Here is a 9,992-nt window from a genome sequence, read left to right on the forward strand (position 1 = left end):
TTAAGTTTGTCTCACATGCTATTTTTTCTATTAAGTTTTTAAGTGCAATTACTCTACTTTTATCTATAGAAATTCTATTTGGTCTTTTAAAAAATCTGCTTCAGGGCCGGCTGAGTGGCTCAGTTGGTTAAGAGCTCACTCAAGAGTTTGAGCTCTGAGCAACAGGGCCGCCGGTTAGATTCCCAGTCCAAGCAGAGCTGCCACTGATCTGCCAACAGGTGGCAGGATGGCTCAGCTAAAAAACAAAAAATAAAAAAAATCTGCTTTATTATTTTTTATGCTTGTTCTCTGTTCTTATTTTCATGCTTCCCTTAATTTCCTTAAAACTATTGCAAATAATGATTTTATATTCTATGCCTTATAATATCTAAATTGGGTGTGATTCAGCTTTTCCTGTATATGCCCTGAAATCGTGTGTGTGTGTGTGTGTGTGTGTGTGTGTGTGTGTTTCCTTTTCTTACTCTGGGCTGTTACTTTTCCCTAGAACTTTATTTTGGGGAATATTTTGACTTCTGGGTTGAAGTTGAATTCCTCCAGAGAGGAATTATGCCGGTCGCCTGGGAGCACTGCCCATTCCAGGGCCACCCCAAATGAATTCTCCTCTTAAGGTTTCTTGGGGACCACATGAAAAGCATGAATTGGACAGCAAAAGCCTATGAGAGTCACCTTGTAGTTATGAGATCTCTCCACACAGCACAAAGATGGAGACGGGCAAGTTTCCTGCTTCCTCTGAAGAGCAGGCTTCCTTTCCTACTTACTCTTAAGCCTTTAGGATCTGTGGTGTTTTCAGGGTACCCATCCCATTCTTTCTCCCTCTTGGACACGGCTGTGACTAGTCTCTTTGCCTGTGTGCCCCATGGAGACATCAAAGCGGAACCTCAAGGTCTGTAGGTTTCCGCAGACACACTCAGGGCACAGCCTGGCTTTGCAGTTTCCTTGCTCCTAAGACCCTTGTTTTCCCTTCTTTTTGGGAGAGCTTGCTTTCATTAATTTTCTCTTTATGTCAACTCAGTGATAGGTTTAAGAAATTGCTTGTTTTTATATTTCACCCAACTTTTAATATTTTCAGTCAAGACACATAGTCTGCCACACCGCTGGGCATAAAGTCCTGGGTTTGGTAATTACTCGATATTTCTATATTAGAAAAGGGACTAAACTTGGGCTTCAGAGCAGACAGCTCTGGGCCCGAGACCAGCTTCCATATTCAAAGTTTCTAATTGTCCATTTCCTTAGCCTTACTAACAATACCTTTCCCGTATATGTTGAATTTCTGTTTACAAAATGCTTTCACAAATACCATGTTTTTTGAGAGTTGGATGAGGCAGATGTTGTTGTCCCCGTTTGGCAAACAGATGAGACCACCGAGGGGCACACTACCCTGACCTGGAACCCAAATCTTCTAACACCGAGGAGAGCTCTATTTTTGTTCTATTTTGTGCTATCTTGGATTAAATGATTTAAAAGAAGCCAGCAGGTGGATTCAACTTGTTGCATGGGGCAAGTTGCTACTTAAGGAAGACCCTGAGCCCAAAGCTGGCTTTTTTGATAAAAGGTCTCTCCAGTCATTAGCAGTGTCTGCCAAGGTCATAGGAGATTAAAATGCCTCACCAGCTTTCCCAAGTTTTACTGGCCCTCCTAACTTAAAAAATCCACAATTCTTGTATGAACAGAAAACATCTCTTTTGAATTGGGATGCCGTACGTAATGGGAAGACGGTGTGTGTCCAATAAATGAGGCTCTTGTGCCATTTGTAGTCAGTTTCCTTAGGGGTGGAGTGAGAGATGACTATGGATGGTCTGTGGTGATGGGAGTTTGTTGTGAGAGAAGCCAGAACATGGAGGAGGCTTGGTTGGGAAGCTATCTCGTCAGCCAGCCAGTCACTTGAGACTTCAGTCCTGAGAGTGGGGGTGTTGCAGTTTTTTTTTCAGTAACCCAAACAGTGGCCTCCGCTAGCTCAGGACAGTAACATGAAGTATGCCTCCCCCTTTTCCACTTATACAATACCGAGAAGATTTGATTCAGCTGTGTGGTCAACACCCATCACGACTGCTCCTCTTGGTCAGCATTTGAGCCAAACACCTCAGGGCTGGCGGGTCTCCTTAATGCCCAGCCCGTTTCTGTTCTGTGTAGGAAAACCCAGGTTTGCCTCCTGTGTTTCTCCTTTCCTTTCACACTACATCGCCTTCACCACACTTCTGACGCCAGATCTGTGGGCGTTTCCCCCACTAAGCATTTCTCTGTGCCACCAGCTGGGTGTCCTCCAATTGAACTCGCTTCTGACAGTCACGACCTGAAGGTGGTGTCAGATCCCACAGGTTAAGCCTGAGTCCCACAAGACCATTCCCACCCACTTCAGACACCGATCCCAAGTCCAGGTTGTCACCTGTGCTTCTGACTGATCGGCTGTAAATTTGGGGTTCCCACTACCCTCTCCGTAGGTTTGGTTAATTTGCTAGGGCAGCTCACAGAACTCGGGGAAACCCTTCCATTTACCAGTTTATTAAGGCTATGATAAAGGGTACAGATGAACAGCCAGATGAAGAGATGTGTAGGGCGAGGTCTGGGAGGGTCTCAAGCACAGGAGCTTCTGTCCCTGTGGGTTGGGATGTGTCACCCCCTTCCAGTATTTGGATGTGTTTACCAACCAAGGGGCTCTCTGTTGGAATTTTTAAGGAGGCTTCATCACATAGGCGTGACCAATCCTTAATTTCATTTCCATCCATCTCCCCTCTTTGGTGAATGGGAGAATGGAGCTGAAATTTCAAGCTTCCGAGCATGACGTGGTCTTCCAGTGACCAGCCCCCATCCAGCAGCCCACCCACAGTCCCCTCATTCGGACCAAAGATGCTGCTTATGCTCTTACCGCTTAGGACATTACAAGGGTTTCAGGAGTTCTGTGCCAGGAACTCAGGGCAGAGGCCAGTAATTATACATGTGTGTGTGCGTGTGTGTGTGTGTGTGTGTGGTGTGTGTGCGTGTGTGTGTGTGTATGTGTGTGTGTGTATGTGTATATGTGTATATGTGTATATATGTATGTATATATATATATTTTGTTTTTTTTCTATGATGTCACACTTGCCCTTCTGTGTGGGCTGAGACTGCTCGGGGCAGGTTAGAAGGGTTGTTTTTCCCCAACAAATCGCACTGCAGGTGGTAGGCATCACAGCTCCCCAAGCGCAGGCGTAGCTGAGGCCCTTCCTTAGAAGACAGCTGGGCATCATTTAGGCTTCAGGGACTTCTCCTGAAGTCCCTTCACGCCAAGTACAGGCTAATCAATCAGATGAGCACATTGGCTACTGCCTTTTTCACTGTTTCTCAAACGTATGCATTGCTGTTCAGATCCTGCCATCATATTTATGTTCTGCTAAGGCCTTTGGAGGTAAAAATGCAATTATTTTTCATACAAATGCTATCTTTAGCTAGTTCTGCTCTGCTTTTATCAGCTCCCCTAATGGTAATCTGGAGAAAAAGGTAAATTCTCCCTTTTGAAGGTTTATTCTTATGTTTCAGATCATAGTGGCATATAATAAAGATGGAGGAAAGCAAAGGTTGTCCTGGGGATTAGACCTTCTGTAGATTAGGATGCTCTGATATGCAAAACCGCTTCCCATCTTGGTGACAGGTCCTGCTCTCTCTAGGACAAGGAGTAACGTGTATGACTCCTAATAATCTCTCATCAAGCAGTGTGGGGTGCAGGGAGGAGCCACAGTGGCTTCTGCCACCTCCTCTGTGGAAGCTTCCGCCTCCTCGCCCCCAGGATCAGGTGCCTCCGGATTGACAAAATGACTGTCGCCTTCTTCCCCCAAAGACACTTTCTTCCCTGCCACTCCGGCTTCCTCTGCACTTTTTATGCGTTGCGCCCCAGTGGGTTCTTTTATTCAGAACAAAATCCTCCTTGAAGATGCAAACTGGAGTTATCGGAGGAGTTTATAGTCTGTGTTTTTTTTTATGTTTGCATTTCCATTCTCTGACATTTGCTTTCAGACTAATTATGAACTTTCGGGTTCCTTGTCCCCATTGCGCATTCTCAAACAAGACCGTACAATCATTTCCATCATGAGACGGAAATCCCGTCTGGCTCAGGTAGCTTAAGTATCACCCTGCCTAGAAATGGGGGATGAAGGGCATGACCTTTCATGGCCCTGTGTCTTCTTGTCTCCACGGACCTTGGCCTGTTGCAGGAGGACTTAATAGAGTCCAGTTATCATTTTATATTCATTCAGTCATCATGTGTTGGTGAGGTCCCTTACCAAGCGGTGTGCTGGGTCCTGGGTATTCAGCGGTGACCCTGATGGGCACATGGCAATACGGGTATAAAAACAAATAGGCAGGTAGCAGTGCTACAAATGCAAGTATGCTCAGAAAATCTGTGGCTTTTTTGCTCTATTTAGAAATAATTTAAGGTCTGCACTAACCTTTGGTAAATAATTTGACTTATCTGTGCCTCTATTTTTCATCTACGAAATGGGCCTAATATCTGTGTTGCTGTGTTGTTCTGGGCATGAAGTGAGGCCAGGTAATGAAAGCTTCTACACCTCATTGTCTCACGGTCCTTCTTCAGATGGAACATTCCTCGTACCTGCTCTTGTTGGCAGAGTTTCCCCTTTCCTTGTTTCCTAGTTGATTGAATGGTGCTCCACTGGTCCATCCTTCAGACCCCACATTTGTCAGCGTATTGTGGTGCTCTGTCATTGGTCTTGTGTGATGGGTCACTTAGCACAGGAGGAGCCTCCTGGCTGTCTGATCCCCTCATCTGAGAGCTTCAGGCATTCTGCCAAGTGGGATAGGAAAGATATATTCCACTGGTTCATCTCACTGAGGCTTCAAGTTTGTTTATTTTACCAGCTAAGATCGTTTTACATTGGCTGAGAGCCCCTGGGGGCTGCAGCATTATAAGAGATTGAGAACCTGATTCTAGAATTCCCTCTAAGCAAGTATGCAGTTATATAACTAAAGAGCTGCAGATTGCAAGAGTAGCCCTTGTGAAGGCTTTTCTTTCAGAGTGGAACTTTCCAGAACCGAGGCTGTGCACAGCGGCAGTCACTGCAGCCAGCAGTGTCAGGAGCGTGCTCACTAGGTGCCAAACACTCGGCTAGTATTTTATAAAATCTCATGAACTAATCCTCAAGATAACTTTGTGAGTCGAGTGCTACTGACCCCATTGTCCAGATGAGGAAACTGAGACCCCCAGGGGTGAGCTCACCCAGGTGTAGGGGCAGAGCTGAGCACAGTATGCATTCGGTTTGTGTCAAAAGCCCAAACTTCAACAGCACAAAAACTTCCTACCATTGAATGGATTATTTGGTCCCCAAATCCCCTGTGTAACTTCATTTACTGTTGCTATTGGTTGAAACAAAACCACCCCAAGCTTACCAAGTGCTTCTTTGCTCACGTATGGAGAGTAGGGATGAACTGACTGTCATTTTCAGCTCAGGCTTGGAGGGTCATGTAAACAGCAGACCATTGGCACCAGAAGGCAGGGCGTGAGTGAGCTCCCAAATTGGCTGCCCACAGACCCTGCCCTGTTGGCCCACAGATGAGTTTCACTTGGTCTGCCCTGTATTTGATTTTGACTGGTTGTTAATATTTAAAAATGGAAATAGTTCCCATAAATATCAGGATTTCCCTCTTCTTTCCAGAGGGGAGATCTAAACTTCTGGGTACATAGCCCATGTTTCCCCGTGACACACACAAGCCAGAGTGGAGGCAAGGTGGCATCTTTCAACAGGGGAGTGTTCCCCGGTTAACCCCAGTCCTCACCACTCCCAGTTGTCTCCCCAGTGTGAGGCTGAGGGTTATTTGCCATTTAGTATTACAAATGAATCGTTGGTTTTTCTCAGAAAGTGAAATACTTATTGGACCTGAGCGTCTAGCCATAGTGGAGTAATAGGAAATAGACTGAGAAGGTTTTCTGTTGTAAAAAAAGTTGACTCTTCACAGCCGCCTACTTTACTCGTGTCCACTGGCTTCCCAGCCCGTGGGCATCACGTGGTGCCTGTGTGGTTCAGCCATTTGTTTTACAGAGCAAACTGAAGCCCAGTGAGGGAAAGCAACTGCCCAAGATCATGTGTTCAGTTAATGACAGAGCCAGGATGGGAACCCACCCCTGACTGCCAGCAGCACACTCCAGCTTGTAAGGGCTCTGCAGGCACTGAAAAGACATTACCATTCCCATGACCTTGACTTGGATGGTCTTGTGCAGATGCCCTGACATCAAAACACCCTTCAACATTCAGATTTCATTCAACATTCATTCTTCTCAAAACACCCTTCAACATTCAGATTTCATTCAACATTCATTCTTCTCAAAACACCCTTCAACATTCAGATTTACTCAATCACCTGGTATTGCCCTTCTCCCTCTTGGAGAAGAAAATATTAATTCTTGGGGCATCATTAAATGAAAAATTTGTACAGATTACCTTATCAGGGCCCAATTCCATTTTCAGTGCCAGGAACGATCAGTTTGTCTGGAGAAGTTTATTATCATTAGCAAAAGAGAAAAATGCAACACGGAAAGCAGGGCATGTCCTCTGATTATTATCTCATTTATTTTTAAGGCTTTTTTTTGGAGGGGGGCAATTTTCTTATTTCTTGCAGTCCTTGGGGCCCATAGGTCTTCTACTCAGTTTAAAAGTCAACTGGGGAAGAAAGGCAAACCACATGATTGCACCTAAGCTAGCTCAGTAAATGGACCTTTCTTTGCAAAGGGAGAGTTACAAGCCCATGGCAGTTCGTCAGTGTAGCTGGAGACAAGAATCAGTGACTCCCTTTCAGGATCACCAGGCAGGCAGATAGCCCTGTTCACGGGTGTGGCTGGCAGCCATCTCCTGGACCAGCAACTGTATCGTGATGCTTTGCTTATCTACTCTCATTGACAACAGCCAAGTGAGCATGGAAAGTGCCAGAAACAGGGTGGGGAAGCCATCCTCTTTCATCTGCTTCTAGTTTAGAGACTCCAAGAGCATCTTTGCGTTTCACAGCCTGATCAACATATAAATACAGAGGGTGCCAAAAAAGAAATTATACGCATTTTAAGAAAGGAAATAACTGTATTAAAATTGTAATCCTCAGTATATACCAATAACAAAAAATGAATACGGGTCATGTGTATACATTTCTTGGGGGCACCCCCGGTATTTACAATCAGCTGCTTTCAGCCAAGAAAATCTGCTCCAGGCTGAAAGCAAGGGGCAAATGCTGTTCCCCATAGATCACTGTGAGTGTGTGTGTGCACGCGCGCGCGCGTCCATGCCTGCACACGTGGATGTGTGTGTGTGTGTGTGTGTGTGTGTGTGTGTGTGTGTGTTTCAAATTCTAGAGAGCAAGTAAACAAGTTCTGAGCCTTTAGGACAAGGGGACTCAGCATCCTCTCACACCTGGCTTGAGAGAGTTCTAGTTATATTTCCGTTGTTAATAATGTTAGTGAAACATGAATGCATTTATCCTATTTTTTGTAATCCCCTATCTTCCACGGTGTTCAGTGACCTGCTACATCTGTGAATGATGAATTCTCAGCTCTCCTAATCGTGCTAGAAGCGAGGGCTGTGTTTAGGGGAAAGACAGTCACTTGGAATGGAAATCTCCTCACATGTTACCCAGTAGCAGAAAAGGTTTTACAGCCCCACAGTGTCTTAAATGCATGTTTCTCTGAGAAGAGAACATAACATGGTGTCGTTTGGCTAGAGTTGCAAAGCATTCCTTTTAAAACCTTCCTGTTTCTTTGTCTCCCAGTTGACTCTGAATCTGAGCTTTGAGGAATCCCAAGATCTCAGAGCTTGAAGGCTCGTGGGGAGATCTTATCCCAGTCCCAAACCCCCAATCTCACTGGAGAAGGTGGCAGAAAAACTGTGGGATCACATGAGTTCAGTGTGGTTTGGCTGAGCCTAATTCTTGCTCGGATAGTATTTGGAAAAGCAGGACTGCCAAGCACTGGGGCTGCCCATGGCTCAGACATGCCTGCTGGGCGGAAGGAAGTCCTCAGAGGCCCTTTGCCAAAGGGCATTATGCTGGTTGGGTGACTGTATAAATGTTAATGAGAAAGTCACTAGCATAGGGTTTAGCATCAAATTGGAGCCTATCATGTCACTTAGAAAAGTAAGGGCACAGAGGGCTGCTTTAAAAGTACTGTCCAGAGGCCCCGAAACCGGTGTTGGAGAAGACGCCTGCGGGGCTGAGGCTGTGGAGCTGTCTTTGAAAACGCCTGTGAATCCCGCCCCCTTTTCTCAGAAGCAGATGCTTCAGCATGGAAGGGCTGCAGCGTGGGCCCCACTGTGTGGGAGAGAATACCTTTTGCCTGCTCTGCAAAGAGGGAGCCGCAGCCCCTTGCTGCCAAAGCTGGCCAAATTCAAGTTCTTCTGGGCCAGTAGGCGGTAAGGTGGAGGCTGAGGGGGTGGCCTTGAACCACCTGCCCCAGGTCTTGTCTTTGGAGGGTTTTCAGCAGCCCCATCCCTTGTCCGTCTCCTGAATGCGCCCAGAGGTTCAGGCAGCATTGGCTGTTTGAGCTGGGACTCGACTGTCTGAAAGTCTCCAAACCATTTTTCTTACAGGGACACACACATATTCCTACTTCACGCTGATTTGTTTTTCTGTTTCTTTTCCCAAGAGATGCCAGTTTGGTGACACCCAGCCAGGCCCACCTCTCCTCAGATTGAAATCTTGGAGATTTTCATCCCTAATCCTGCGAAGCGCCCCAGGGCCGTTCTTTATGTTCCCTACCTTCCGTGTAATTAGGTGGATAAACTTGCTCAGCTGTCTGATTTGTAGTCCGTTACTCCTCGGGTAAGAGGTTGGGTTGAGGCCGGCCCCTACTGGAGCCAGGTGTCCAGCCTCTCCTCCTCCCACTCTGATACCTCAGGGGAGAGTGTCAGTGAGTGGAAGGGGCAGAGGAGAGTGGGTGAGGGTGGGAAGCTAGAACCCATTGTGCCTGCTAGGACGGTGGCCGAATGGGACCACCTTGCAACATCCTGTACGTGACGTAATACCCTTCATCACAGCAAATAATCCACAGTAGGCCTGGGCAACACAGTTTCTCACATGTTCTTACTTTAAACAGAATATCCAAATATGTTAGCACTGCTTTGCTGTTTATTTGAGGACTTATCATTATTCAAATTTAAGTGCTTTGTTTTTATTCCTGGAATAAACCTGGTTTAATATTCTAAGAAAGAAAAAGTAAAACCAACTCTGTTGCCTCGTTTAATTTGGATGCTGAAAAAGCTCTACCTCGGTAGAAGCTGTGTGTGTACCTGGGGGCTCCCTTTTAGGAAGATATATTATCATCAGAGATAATTTGGAAAAGTTGCAAGTTATTTATTTTTATATACTACTGCCATGACTATCTTGAACCTGCAATTTGGGGTTCTGTTTTTTTTCACTTTACATTGTATCCTAAGCATTGTCCATATTGCTACGTAATTCACAGTAATTTTCAAGATTGCATCATTGTCCGTTGAATGGCAGTGTTGCAGTTTGCTTGTCTATGCCTCCGTATTGATCACTTTCCATTTTCCCATAGTTATAAATACTTGGAGCACACTGTCTTCTAGATTTCCCCATAGTTTTGTATTGTGTCCTTGAGATGAACTCTTAGAGATGTCTTATTAAAAGGATGACTGTGCTTTAGGCCTTCTCAGACTTCAGTGGGAACTCAGGTCATTTGTGGGTCTGCTGAAGCCAGATTCTAACACAGTAGGTCTGGGGCAGACCCAAGATTCTGCATTTGTAACAACCTCGGTGATGCTGAGGCCACTGCTCGGGTGTAGAGTGTTTATAAGGCCTGTTTTTCCAGGCGCTGTGTGGGCTGTCTCCCAGGGAGCCCTGTACCTCAGCAGTATTTTCTCATCAAGAGGAAAGTTCTGATTAGACTGGTGTCCAGAGCAGGTTGGAGCTGTAGCAGTTGCCTTCATAGCATCATAGCTCAGCCCTGGATGCCATTAGGGTTCATGCACACTTGCACACACGCACATGCGCACGTGCACACACACTCACAG

The 9,992-nt window shown here is 45.9% G+C and overlaps 1 protein-coding gene across 4 annotated transcripts in view; it reads left to right on the top strand.

Moving 5' to 3' along the window:
• PLPP4 (phospholipid phosphatase 4) overlaps positions 1-9,992 on the top strand; it is a 102,774-nt gene that overhangs the window by 76,420 nt on the left and 16,362 nt on the right. The gene's annotated exons all lie outside the window — the stretch shown is intronic.

This window comes from Hipposideros armiger, unplaced genomic scaffold (genome assembly GCF_001890085.2).
Source record: "Hipposideros armiger isolate ML-2016 unplaced genomic scaffold, ASM189008v1 scaffold_74, whole genome shotgun sequence".
Taxonomy (NCBI): domain Eukaryota; kingdom Metazoa; phylum Chordata; class Mammalia; order Chiroptera; family Hipposideridae; genus Hipposideros; species Hipposideros armiger.